We start from the raw sequence: 14,480 nt of genomic DNA, 5'->3' as shown, positions 1-14,480 counted from the left end.
AGAATGACATTTTACACATGGAATTTGAATTTCTTACCTGTGTCCTTACAAAAAAAGACAGACATGAAGCGATCATGTCATTACCTACTACACATTAACTGGCAATCATTAAGTTGCAACTTCTGCTGTGAAAGCATTCGCAGCTCATCAGCATGGCAGTTGGACTATCCCTAACAGTTATCCCAAAGCCAGTATCCTCTGCTACTTTGCTGCAGCAGCACACTTTCCTCCACCACAGTCACAGGGTTTCCTGTCACCACATGAATTATCTGTGAAGGGATTCGACTTCGGTTTCCTCACTTGGGCCTCATGATCCTGGGCACATCCAGTCTTTGGGCGTCTTTGGGTCAAGAGCATGTGATGTGCTACCTATCTATGTCCAGCTATTGGAAATAATTGCTATTTGCAGGGATGTTGTACTTACAATCTCAATCTATTATACTAAGCTCAAACAGCGCTGAATACAAAAGCGAATAGGGTGACTGGTGTGCCACTTTACATAATGTACCTTAATGAATGGAAGACCTGTATCTGTGGAGGCTCCTGATATATTCACACCAATATCTTATCGGTTGGTGGTAAGCAGTAAAGAATAGGTGAGGCTTCGTGTCCAACATGCTGGGACTATGAGCAATACAGCAGTGAGAAACAGGACTGTTATCTTGCATGTCATTTCATTCATAGTATTCTGCCTAAGTCTGATATGTCAAGGGTCTAAAGATTTCTCTCCATGCACTCAGATCTTCTCCCAATTTAGGAGTTATATTGAAATGACATCATACACACACCTTCAGCAAGCTGCCATTCTTTCACATGTTCACATCACAGATCTTACTCACCGATCGTGCATCCAAAGCATTGGTATTCGCCTCTTTGATAGTATCAGGCCCATGCCACAATGCAATAATTGTTTTGCACATTCTTGTTAAACCAATTTGCATGAAAACATGACTTTGTGAAGGTCACTACTACATTTTTGACACACACCAATAATATAGCTACACACAATTTACTGACTCCGATTCTCATTGGTTTTTTAATGGCACACTTCATTCTATATCTAATCTCTTTCAACTTTCTCACTGGAGTTGAATGCCGAGGGAAACCAAAAAGGTGAGGGAGAAAAACGAGGACCAGCAAGTGGAATTCAAAATCACAATTTTATAGCTTGCAACAGTAAGGTCTTCTCGGCCGTCCCAAACTTTAATAGGAGGGAATTCAACAATTCGACCTGGGAAAAATCCTCTGTATCACTGTGATGAGGGTACTTTTTCCAAAAACCAAAACACACAGCAAGTGGGAAGTTTAAGGGCGTAAGAGACCCAACTCAAACAAAACATAACAACTCTTCAAAGCACATGTAATAATACATCAAGCAAAAAGGTTATACATATAGATTCATCTATCTTCGAAATGCAATGCAATAGAAAAGTACAAGAGAGACAGCAAATTTATTTTAATTTATTTTAATCGAACGAATTAATTCAAATTCCAGAAATACTTTAAGAAACAACAAAAACGTTTTAGTTGTCTTATAAGTGCCTTCAATTAAAGACTTACTGCTCGTGGGTCAATTCAGTCCAGAAAATTAAAAACAAGGTCTCAGTTGTATGCTCCCAGTCCTGGAAACAAGGAGGAAATCTATAAAGTCATCATCATCAATTCCATGTCAGGACCGGAGGCGAGGATTATGCTGTTCCATCGTTTTTGTAGTCCATATGATAATCTCTATCCTCCAATCAGGGGTGCCCGTGGTCCCAGAGGACATGCTGTCACCAACACTACTCCTCTTTCTTTCCTGCTCAGCCGAAGATAAGCACCGTTTTTCCTCTCGCTTCAGGGCGGGTGGCATTCAGTCTAAAATGCGTGTTTAGATATATTTCTGCCTATGTTTGCCATGATTTGATTATTTTACAGGCGCTTTTCGCTCCGGTGGTTTTTCTGGTAAAATTGCATGCATGCTTTTCCCTGATATTTGCTGGTGTTTCACAGTGATCTTGATCTTTGTTTGTTAACAGGTTCGGCGCCACAGGAGCCTTTATCGCTCCATTCGCGGTCCCTCAGTGAGGTGCGGGGCGGTGCAGCGCAGTACTGACAGGGAGCGCGTGTCTGCGTCTTTCGGATCTCGGATGCGCAGAGAGCGCCCACCGTTCGCTCGTGCTGCACGGACCCATAGCGCTGGAAGCCTTTACACCTCCATAGGGCAGGTCTGTATTGAATCTTCGGAATCTCCCCTTACGCCCGCATTGCCTTAACGCTGCTTCAGCGCGTGTATTGTGCTTGCAGGGAGATCCCGGGGTGGGCCCAGACACTTGATACCCTCCAGAGAGCATTAGGGTGAGTCGCCCCTGCGGGCTTACAGCCCAGCGCACACCTAGTGTGCCCAAATCTGGGCGTTGCCATACTTAAAGTGCACCGTTGCCAGGTAGCTCCGCACTACTAACGCTTAAGGCGTTGGGGTTGCTTTCTCCTCAGTGGTTGCTTGTTGCCTTCCTTCTGCTAATTTGAATTAGGTCATGGAGGAGTACACAGAGGGGAATCAATTCAGGTCATCCCACTGGATGACGAATTTTGTGATGCCGTGGATGCCTCCATCCATCAAGCAGTGAATGCGGCCATGGGGCCTTTTGAGCAGCGTATAATGCAGTTTGCTTTTGCGTTTGAAGCACAACGCTATGCAAATGCAGGAGTACGTCCGGTGTGGACCCGGGCGCCTTTGACCGCCTTAAAAAGTTTTTTTTGGCTGGATCAGAAGGCGAGCCCCACCCCAGCCCCAGAGAATCCCAGATCAGCCACCACTTCAGGGGAACGACGAAGACTCCTCCAACGAGTCCGCAGAGGAGGCTGGTCCGTCTAGATCCTGGCGCCCCGCAGAGCCTTTAGCCACAGATGCTCCGGAGGCGGAAGACCAGTCAGACATGTTGGTCCCAGAAGATCTTGTCCACCCCCGCTCCTCGGAGTGGGTCCCCTCCACTAAAGTGTCCGCGTTTGTGGCCCCTCGAGAAAGAAGTGAGGGCCTGCCTAAAGGCTGAGTGCCCACACCCGGCCCTTCCGGGCAAAGTAGCCTGAACCTCGGAGGTAGACCCTAGAATGGCCACCTTCTTACAAAAATATATTCGGGACCCCAAGAAAGGGATCGACCGCTCCTGGCGTTTGTGCCAGGCTAAGCTCCTGGACATTTTGGGTACCCTCACTAAGGTCCTCGAGCTTGCAGAGGAAGCCAAGGCGTCTGGTACCCCCCTTTCAGCGGATAGAATTTCCAGTTGGGCTCAATGAGCGATAGTCTTCTTGGGCAACGCAAACGGCGCCCTTTGGACAGACAGGAGGCGCTCATTCCTGATCAAAGTAGACCCGAAGTTGGGGGATCTCGCCACATCGGAGGCAGGAGTGGTGGCACATGGCGGTCTCTTCGGAGAGCCGTTTGTGAAGGAGCTGACAAAGTTTGTGACCACATTCACCTCGCTTGATAAAGCGCAATCATCCATAAAGCGAGTCTTTAACCCCAAGGTTTTCATCGGGGCCGGCTGGGGCAGGGGGCGCTCAACCGGCCGCTTCGACACACAAGGCCCTCAACGAGGCAACGGAAGGAAGCAGCAGGACACATGCCGACAAGAGTTCTTTCAAGCTCGTCGGGACTCCAGAGGTCGCGGTGGAAGAGGAGGAGGCAGAGGCCACAACGTGCCCAACTCAGGTGAGACTCCCTTCTTTACCGCTCTCCTGGTGGGCGGCAGGTTGGAAGAATTCTTGTCAGCATGTGCCCTGCTGCTTCCTGCTGTTGCCTCGTTGAGGACCTTGTGTGTAGAAGCGGCCGGTCTCCTAAGGAATCCCCAGGGCGACTCTCACCCTCTAGTCTAACAGGGTCGGATGCCCTTGATGGCATGGTGGATTTCGGGCATCAGTGGAGAATCTCTGGCCTATCGACAGCAGCTCAAACTTTGCTGGGTGTCAAGTACCTTCTACAGACTGATGATTTCCGCAGGAACAGATGAACTTTCCCCAATCCCCAACCCCGCTACAGCGAATTACTTCACTAGCAGCAAAGAGGGGGAAAAGGGATTGGGAATAAAAAGAGAGACTTCCACTGCTACTCTTCTTCTGGACGGTGCTCTTGCTTAACTTCAAGTTGTCACCTGTAACAAGAAAGATTATATAACCGCAGCTACTATACTCAGACTCTGAAAAGGATATAGCTCCACTAATCTATACCTGTCGTAGTGGCTAGCTGCTCTCTGATTGGTGTTTAATTGGGGAACTTTGGTAAGTATATATATATATATATATATATATATATATATATATATATATATATATATACACACACACTTAAAGCTACAAAAACACCAACCAGTTGCACACACGAGTGGGTGCACACCAAAAACGGGGGTGTACCCGAGTCACAAATTCACTCCAAAATCCCAGGAAAATCACTCCTAAAGGAAAGTAGCACACACAGGGGAGGTTCCACAAAGATTTAATAGGAGAACCAACAGCAACGACGCGTTTCGCCTTGGGGCTTCGTCAAGTTGTGCAGAGAGCCGAGGCGTGCGTCGGTTTAAAAAGGACAACATGCAAATTCAATGAAATCAAGGTAGGACTGTGCAAATTGTTACATGGTCGCCATGTTGGAACGGTGTGCAATACAAGTCCTATACAGGCAGTTGAATAGCATTACAACCTAAATAAATGCCAAAACCAAGTAAGATACATAAATCACGGAATGTCCAATATTATGAATAATCGAGCTAGCACAGTCACAACAATCGATGTCAATACAACAATCTGGCCCTGGATGGGCGTGCGGTTAGAACTAAAATTATACCTCTTAATGCAATATTGCAGTGAATCAAGGAGGGGGCAATAGCGGCTTGATGCCGCCGAATATACAAGCGCCGCACCGATCATAATGGTGCAAGTAACTAAAATGGTTATATGCTAGGTATAGTTACACCACACATTACTATCACGCCCTGTATGGGCATTTGCATAAAAATTCATCGAATTTAAGCATGAGTCACAAAATTCATTCAAATGCCATAAGTATAAAACATTAAAAGAATATGTAAGGTCATCATAATTCATATAAACATATCCTAATGTAGGTAAGGGGGGCCGTTGGAAGAAATCCTTTAAGCTCTCCTCCAGTGACACGCAGTATGAAAAAGTTCTTCAAGAAAAAGAACTGAAATGTAACCAAGATTCCACTGATCCCCATGACAATTTAACCATCATTAACCTTACAGAGAAAGTGTTAACAAATGAAGAAAATTCGACACTTCAACTAGGTTTATCTTTTTGTCCACGCAGGAACTTTGAATTCGCACAAACGCGCATTGATATTTTCAAATTTGTGAGGAAGTTGAAACTGCACAAATTCTTCAAGCTCAAACCACCCGGTGAGCGCCATGTGGCCAGCAAACCTGCGGATGATACTGAACTTATATGTAGCGAGCTGGGAGGCCTAAGAGCAGTAGAAGGCCTCCGTTTGGAAAGCAACATTGATGGTGATGGTGAGGTAACCAATACCCAAATGCTTGATAATTGGGATGTACAGCAAAAAGGTGGGGCCAGTGAATTTGAACCGGCCTCTACGTTTATGCCAATAATGGGTACTGACGCTATTGATACTTTTTCTGATGCCGTGATGAGGGATCTCACTAGACTGCGCATCACTAGTAAACAAACTGCGCCGGACTCTATCGGGGTGGGTGCTCAAAGAGGCGCTCGTGGCTGCACCCCAAAATATTGAGACTCACAAAGGTGCTTAAAGACTGCTGTGATTATCTTGACTTGAAACCCGGCTGCCCCTGACGAAGTGCTTTTCCGGCATGAAACGCGTTGGGCACAAGCATGGAACAATTTTAGCGAGGCTCTCCTGCTGTCACGTTGTGCCGTTGCTTCATTAAAATGTGTGGCTATTTGAATACCCTCTGATTGGGCTACCTCATTTTAGGCTAAAACTGTGATGGATTTGGAGCGGCGTAGCCTGCGCCGCGAGTGAAGCCCAGCTGTACTGTTTGGTTCAGCCCTGCTGAGGTGCCCTACAACGCTTCAGCGCATGGACAGAGGGTGCCTGAATGAAGCAATCACTGGTGCATGGCTAAATGGCACGATGGATCTCTGCCACCCACGGAGGTTTTAATTTTTCATCAAATGGAAAGACTCTCACGGCGACTCACTTGAGTAATAACTATCGAGCACCACAAGATCCAGAATGCCACAGCGTGGCCACGCCCCTTCGGGCGGGACATAATTACTACAAAGGTGCTTAAAGACTGCTTTGATTATCTTGACTTGAAACCCGGCTGCCCCTGACGAAGTGCTTTTCCGGCATGAAACGCGTTGGGCACAAGCATGGAACAATTTTAGCGAGGCTCTCCTGCTGTCACGTTGTGCCGTTGCTTCATTAAAATGTGTGGCTATTTGAATACCCTCTGATTAGGCTTCCTCATTTCAGGCTAAAACTGTGATATATATATATATATATATATATATATATATATATATATATATATATATATATATATATATATATAATCTGTGACCAAGGGCGGACGCCCGAAACGCGTCAGATTTGGTAAACTCTCCTTTCTAATAAAACCTGCCGAAAATATATTGGGACTCGCGTGGTCTTTCCTATTCCTGCCTGCCTGGTGGTGACACGTGGTGAGAGACTGCTGTTTTCGTGTATATATATATATATATTTATATATAACTATAATTACAGATGTGCTCCACTAGGAGTTTGAATTCTTGACTGAGTTTAAAAGTCTTTGTGCTCTAAAGCTGGAATTGCTTGAAGATTCTATAATCCTGCTTGGTTGCCTCCCACAAGTGCCTTTCTTGTTCTCTATACTGCAACTCTTATCTTGTCTGTGAGACTGGAATACCAAATTGACTAAGCAATTCGTTTGCGTATACAGGAATAACTAGTTTACTGCTGGAAGAAACTGAAAGTCTTTAACTTATTTTCTCTCCATGAGAATGTCTCTGTAACTTGCTGTCAACTCAAAATTAGATAGTCTTCTATCTTTATATCGCCACCAAAAAACGAAAAACACTAGGCCCACCTTATGTCACAGTGTACCTACTGTGATACTAAAACTCGGAATCTGTGGGTCCCTCTGAATCTTCACATAGAGGGAAGCAAAACTGCAGCCCTAACAGAAACGCAACCGTTTCATTCAAATTAGCAGTTGAAGTGCGCTGTGCTTAGCGCACGAGAGAGCGAACTCAGCTGCGCTGGAAAATTGGTGGGAACACTAGAGCGGTAACCCACCTGGTTATGTTGAGCGTCCATCTTAGGTTCCCGCTGTGAATGCGGGAGCAAACCTCTGAGCCAAAATTAAACCAGGCTTCAGGACATGACTCTGCGAGGTTTGGTTGCTCTGCAACTGCGCCTAATTTCCCCATAAAGGTGCAACTGGAATGCGCTAGAAGGTTTTCCCTGAACAGTCCTGACACTGGGGGCAGTCTGGGCGGACAGCACTACCAAACGTTACAAATGTGCATGGACCAGGTGGGTCCGTTGGTGTGTTCGGGGAGGTCAAGATCCCTTGGGGCGCGAAATGATGATTATCATGAACTTCCTCGCCGGCAACGCAGGGCCTAGCATACCGTACTATTAATTCTTATAGATCGGCAATCTCTGCTGGGTATCTCTTGGTCGATGGACACCCGGTGGGAGAAGATCCACTGGTATGCAAATTGGTACGGGGTGTCCGTCCTTCTCTCTCACCAGAACCCAGGTATTCCTCATTGTGGGATGTTAACAAGGTTCTGCGACTTTTCCAATCCTCACAGAATCATAGGTATCTTTCCCGCAAAGAGCTGTCGGCAATGTTGGTTATGCTTCTTAGTTTGATATACTGTTGACGCGTGCCAGATGTCAGGGCATTGGATATCACTAATCGTATATTTACACCAGAGAGCGTTACGTTCCACGTAACTCGCAGGACTAAATCTGATTCTAGGTTAATTTCCTACCCAGCTTTAGATAAAACCCCCAAAGCTGTGTGTGGTTCGATGACTCAAGGAATACTGGCAGGTATATAATTGACAAATTTGAGATAAAAAGTCGCACACCTTACAGGGTTGGTGAAAAATGCGTTCTCAGGTTCAGGCACTTTGTTTGAAATAATAAATGGTAGAGGCTAACCAGGCTTTCTGAGGGCTGCAACTTTGTATACTTTTTGAATACCTTTGTTATTCATGTTGATTGTTTAAAATTGGTAAAATTAAGAGTGCAGGGTACTCGTATTTGAGATTTTTGACATTATTACACATAGCCCCACAACAGTAACCAGAACCCACCATGGATTTTGATAATATATAGCTCATTTAACTGCAAATCAGGCAGAAACAAAGGGATACACAGCAGAAGAAGCTGAAAGCATTTATTCATTAATTCAAGAAACCAGAGCATTTCAGGCCAAACCCGGTTCCACTAGTCAATTGAATAAACAACTACAATACACTTTAAGAAGAGAAATCAATCAAAGGCTTCATGCCAACACCCTCATTCAATACCACAAGGCCAAACACATACCGCGAGGATTGCGTATTGCATTACGTCCCATGTTGTTCAAATTTAACAAACCGTTCATGACCAAGTGGTTTGCAATTCTTAATAAGTGTTCTTTGGACCTTATACTTTTAAGCATAGAGGAGTTATCAGACAAATTAAAGGATTTGGAAACCGAAATTCACGATATAAAAACTGATTTATCTAAAAGAATGACCCCTGAGGAACTGGATAAAACACTTAAAGACCTTAATGAAACACTAGAAACACATGCAAAGGAGGTTCATGAGTGCAAGTTACATAAATTCAGGCGTGACACAATTGACTATAAACTGGACGAAGTTTACAGAGGGGCAAAGGTACATGTACAACAACACACTTTCAAGAAATCTGAGGCCTCAACATCGGAGGAAAGTATAGCCACGGAATCTGATACTTTACCTTCACGTCCACCCATTAAGACCACAGTAAGAATAGGAGAAACATCTACTGACATAGCAACCACCAGTGGTACTCCTAAACCGTCTTTTTTGGAGACGGGCCAGTCGTCGAATCATGCACCCGAAGAACAGGGGACCGGCAAATTCGGCGAACCAGGCGTGGACAAGGGGTTAAAAAAGCCAGTCGGAGCACGTCGCAACCCGAAGAGGAACTAATCATGAATATTTCCAGTGTAGAACTAACACACCATGAGAAATCTATCCTAAATAAGGGTATGTCATTTCACTTTTCAAGTTTATGCACAAGCTCAGGCTATGCTGTTTTTTTCATCACATAGCGCAAGTGTCTCCCACGGAAGTGGTTACAACTGTTCCTCCAAAGGTGTTTAAATCTAAAAGCACCTTCATATCACCCGTGTCGCATTAAACACTCGATCTCTTTGAACTATTGATCAAAAAAGATCTAGTAGAAATACACCGGAAAAAACATAAACAGAAGAATTTGTCAATGAAAGAACATGTGACTCTACGGATACTAGCTATGAATAACAACCTGACGTTCCAGCCAGCAGATAGGGCGGAGCGCTGGTAGTCATGGACACCAGTTACTATGAATCTAAAGTTGAACAACAAGTACGGGATACTGACACCTACCTACGTCTAGAATCTGACCCCACCAGTGCTTTCCAGATGACTATCACAAATCCTCATCAAAGCCAAGGATCTTGGTTGGATTGTTGAGATTGTTTACACATTTTTGACATCTGTATACCATAAGAGGCCACATGTCTACATGTTCCCGAAGATGCATAAGGATCCTGTGGACCCCCCATTCCGACACATTGTGGCTGGATGTGGTTCACTGCATGAATCAGTAGGGAAGTTTTTAGATTACTATTTACAAACACTGGTCCAACAATGTATCACATATGTCCAGGACACTACAGACTGTCTCAATAAATGAAAGGATGTCAATATTACAGAAACATCTGAACTCTGGTTGGCAACCATAGACGTATCGGCACTATACACGCCCATTCCACATGGAGAAGGTTTGGAAGCAGTCGAGTGGCTACTTCTGCGACATGATTACGAAGAGACTCAACATTTTGCTATTGGAATTACTTCAATTCAGTCTGTATCATAGCTACTTCTCTTGGAAAACTGATTTTTATTTGCAAAAGACCAGTACCTCTATGGGGTTTACCGGAGCACCGGCGTATGCAAATACGTTTATGGCCAAGTTTGAAGACACCCATATACTACACAAAAGAGCATGGAAGGCTCATCTTGTGCTATATCTATGGTACATTGATGACATCCTAGTAATTTGGAAGGGCACAAAGCAAACCTTGGAAGATGTACTCGCCACGTTAAACAATTGTCATCCACACATCCAATTCACCCATACCATGCATTCCACTACCATTAACTATCTGGACATTCTGATTGAAAGAAAAGGCAACAATTTGGAGACCAGAGTGTATAAAAAAACCTACAGACAGGAATAATGCCTTACACTACCACAGTTTTCATACATCAGCACTTAAAAACCACCTACCACTGTCACAATTGGAAGAATTTGTTCTGAGGAACTCTGTGAGCCATATTTGAAGAGAGGTTATCTGTTGGCAGTTATCGAGGCAGCGAAACAGAGGGCTTGTAATCTGGATAGAGAGCAACTACTAAGCAAATCAAATAAGCAGGCAGCTAAGAGAGAGGTCTGTGTTTTTAAATACTCAACTGCTTCCAGAGATATTAAACGGTGCATCAACAAACGTTGGGAGATCATAGAACCGGAAAAAGATTTTTAGGAAGTTTTTACTGGTCGTCCCATATTTGCCTTCACTAGATCAAAAAACATCAAAGAATTATTAAATAAGAAACAACTGACTGTGTGCGACACTGAACATTTGGAGATGCGGAAGTGCCACAACTGCAGTCACTGTGGCAACGTGATCGTATGTGAGAAGTTCGCACACCCACATACATGTAAACAGATTAAACTTTAGCACACATCTGACTGCAATACGAGTATGGTCATATATTCCTTTAGGGGCCATGTGGGCTCGCATATGTTGGGCGCACATCTAGGAAGGTAAAAATTAGACTTAATGAGCATAAAAGTATGATTTGCACGGCTAACATAAAATCACGTTTAGTGGTACACTGGATGGAGAAAAAACACAATACCTCAGTTGCGTTTCACAGTACTAGAAAAGGTGTCAGCATTACCGCATGGAGATACCACCAGGTATCTTGCACAAAGAGAAACATTTTGGATTCGTTTTCTGAATACCATGAATCCTTGTGGTTCGAATGATAAAATTGAATTTACTTATTGTTTATGATTTGTGGACATGTATTATGTATGTATTATTTATAATGGTACGCTGATGTACTGATTTTGCCATTCAGCACTTTTTTATACACAAGGACTGCGGTCACGTTTCCTGTTGGGGTTGCCAGCTGAATCAGGCTATCTGACATACAGCTATGCACATGCCCCTTTTTGAGCTTTTTAACTATGGTTTTTCCCTTTCATATCTCTTATGGGAACACAATCTTTCTTTTTCGTTTAGGGTTTCTTATTACACACACGCAAACTTTATAGTTAGCGGTCTAGTTCTTGAGGCAGTTCATAGCGATAGACGCTTTGATGGAAGAGAAGCGTAACATTGAATATAGTCCTTGTATTATTTTCATGGTGTTTCACGTCACACGCGGAAGTTTAAATCTGGCTGCCAGGGTCTCACACCGACCACAAGGAAGGTACGCCACCAGAGCGAGTGGATACCGTGTTTGATCCGCGTTTGAACAGTAAGCAGCAGTCCATTTGGGCGTGGGGTGAGGGTTTTGAGACACGGAGCGATGGCATTTATGATGCCTTTTTTTCCTGCAGTACTTATTGGAATACAGTTTATTGGAGGACTTCTTGATACAGATACGGGCCAGTTCGGGCTCAAAACAGTAAGTATACTTTATTGGTTTCCTTGTGACTGCCTTGCGTTGATCACTCATATTTGCACCATCAGGATTCAAGCAAGCCGGGCCGAAGACGGCTGTAATGCCAGAAACCGGTCCCCGGAAGCTTGTTTCCTTCCCAGTGTAAGAATTGGCTTTTGTAGTTTGGTTTGCCCTGTTCCCATCATGCACTGGGACAGGAACAGACTAATTTGCATACAGCCAGGTTCTGAAACTGGGATGGTGCAGTGAGCTAAAAAACGGTGTTGGATCTAGCCCTGATCTCTTGACTGGGTGAGAGTATTCTGCTTAATTCAGAGACTCTGTCCCTCACCACCCCTTGTTGTAAATATTTTTGTCCACCCTAAGCGTGGAAGGGTATACTCAGACATGAGTCCCTTGCTCATTGCACCATCAGGATTCTAGCAAGCCGGGCCGAAGACGGCTGTAATGCCAGAAACCGGTCCCCGGAAGCTTGTTTCCTTCCCAGTGTAAGAATTGGCTTTTGTAGTTTGGTTTGCCCTGTTCCCATCATGCACTGGGACAGGAACAGACTAATTTGCATACAGCCAGGTTCTGAAACTGGGATGGTGCAGTGAGCTAAAAAACGGTGTTGGATCTAGCCCTGATCTCTTGACTGGGTGAGAGTATTCTGCTTAATTCAGAGACTCTGTCCCTCACCACCCCTTGTTGTAAATATTTTTGTCCACCCTAAGCGTGGAAGGGTATACTCAGACATGAGTCCCTTGCTCATTGCACCATCAGGATTCAAGCAAGCCGGGCCGAAGACGGCTGTAATGCCAGAAACCGGTCCCCGGAAGCTTGTTTCCTTCCCAGTGTAAGAATTGGCTTTTGTAGTTTGGTTTGCCCTGTTCCCATCATGCACTGGGACAGGAACAGACTAATTTGCATACAGCCAGGTTCTGAAACTGGGATGGTGCAGTGAGCTAAAAAACGGTGTTGGATCTAGCCCTGATCTCTTGACTGGGTGAGAGTATTCTGCTTAATTCAGAGACTCTGTCCCTCACCACCCCTTGTTGTAAATATTTTTGTCCACCCTAAGCGTGGAAGGGTATACTCAGACATGAGTCCCTTGCTCATTGCACCATCAGGATTCAAGCAAGCCGGGCCGAAGACGGCTGTAATGCCAGAAACCGGTCCCTGGAAGCTTGTTTCCTTCCCAGTGTAAGAATTGGCTTTTGTAGTTTGGTTTGCCCTGTTCCCATCATGCACTGGGACAGGAACAGACTAATTTGCATACAGCCAGGTTCTGAAACTGGGATGGTGCAGTGAGCTAAAAAATGGTGTTGGATCTAGCCCTGATCTCTTGACTGGGTGAGAGTATTCTGCTTAATTCAGAGACCCTGTCCCTCACCACCCCTTGTTGTAAATATTGATGGAAGAGAAGCGTAACGTTGAATATAGTCCTTGTATTATTTTCATGGTGTTTCACGTCACACGCAGAAGTTTAAATCTGGCTGCCAGGGTCTCACACCGACCACAAGGAAGGTACGCCACCAGAGCGAGTGGATACCGTGTATGATCCGCGTTTGAACAGTAAGCAGCAGTCCATTTGGGCGTGGGGTGAGGGTTTTGAGACACGGAGTGATGGCATTTATGATGCCTTTTTTTCCTGCAGTACTTATTGGAATACAGTTTATTGGAGGACTTCTTGATACAGATACGGGCCAGTTCGGGCTCAAAACAGTAAGTATACTTTATTGGTTTCCTTGTGACTGCCTCGCGTTGATCACTCATATTTGGTTTTAATAGAGATTCTCTTCTGTCGTTTTGGGATTCCTTGTTTTTGACAGCAGAGTAGAGTTACCATCGAACACATTTTTACAGAGAGTTTCTCTGGTGTTGACTATTGGTATAGGTGAGTTTTGACTAGTGGCATGCATAGGCTTTCTCTTTGCATGTGGGTAGTTACCGCTTGTTTCCCCCCGTCTCCTTATTTGGTCTTTCACTTCTTTTCTTTACTCTTTGACACTTGGACTTGTGGTGACTCACAGGGTGACATCACATTTTTGCATGAATTGGACAATATGCTTGCAACACTGCTAAAGTTGCATGTATTTGACTGGCACATTGTAACATACAGAACCGTGGTTTGGGCCTAAACACGCTCTAAATTGTTGGAATGTTGAAATTGTGTGGAACTGATACTATTCTGTTTACATTACAATATTAAAAACATTTGTTATATTTGTATATTTTTGCAGCATTCCCCTGATGAAGGTGCTTAGCACCAAAATGCATTGGGATTTGTGAACCTTACAACGTTATTCTGAAGCTTTAAGAATTTAATATTCGGGGGGCGTGGCTAGGAGCCAACAAGAATGGCCGCTGCCTAACAATGCTCCTGTGCCCTTATCCTGCTTTATCTGATGCCATCCACGGATTATATCTATTAGGAGCGCAGTGACCCCCTCCTTACACCCCCCCCCCCGAGAAGATTAGCTGGTCCAGTTGGGTGAGCGAGGGTCCCGACCCCCCCTTTTCCGAGACTCCGGCCGGCGACTTGCTGTTGACTCCCTGTCAGAGAGAGAGGA

General features: G+C 44.7%; 1 protein-coding gene across 4 annotated transcripts in view; it reads right to left on the bottom strand.

The window, feature by feature from the left end:
* BLTP3A (bridge-like lipid transfer protein family member 3A) overlaps positions 1-14,480 on the bottom strand; it is a 636,759-nt gene that overhangs the window by 190,694 nt on the left and 431,585 nt on the right. The window lies entirely within an intron of this gene.

This window comes from Lissotriton vulgaris, chromosome 5, assembly GCF_964263255.1.
Source record: "Lissotriton vulgaris chromosome 5, aLisVul1.2, whole genome shotgun sequence".
Taxonomy (NCBI): Eukaryota; Metazoa; Chordata; class Amphibia; order Caudata; family Salamandridae; genus Lissotriton; species Lissotriton vulgaris.
This window is presented reverse-complemented; position numbering and strand designations above follow the sequence as displayed.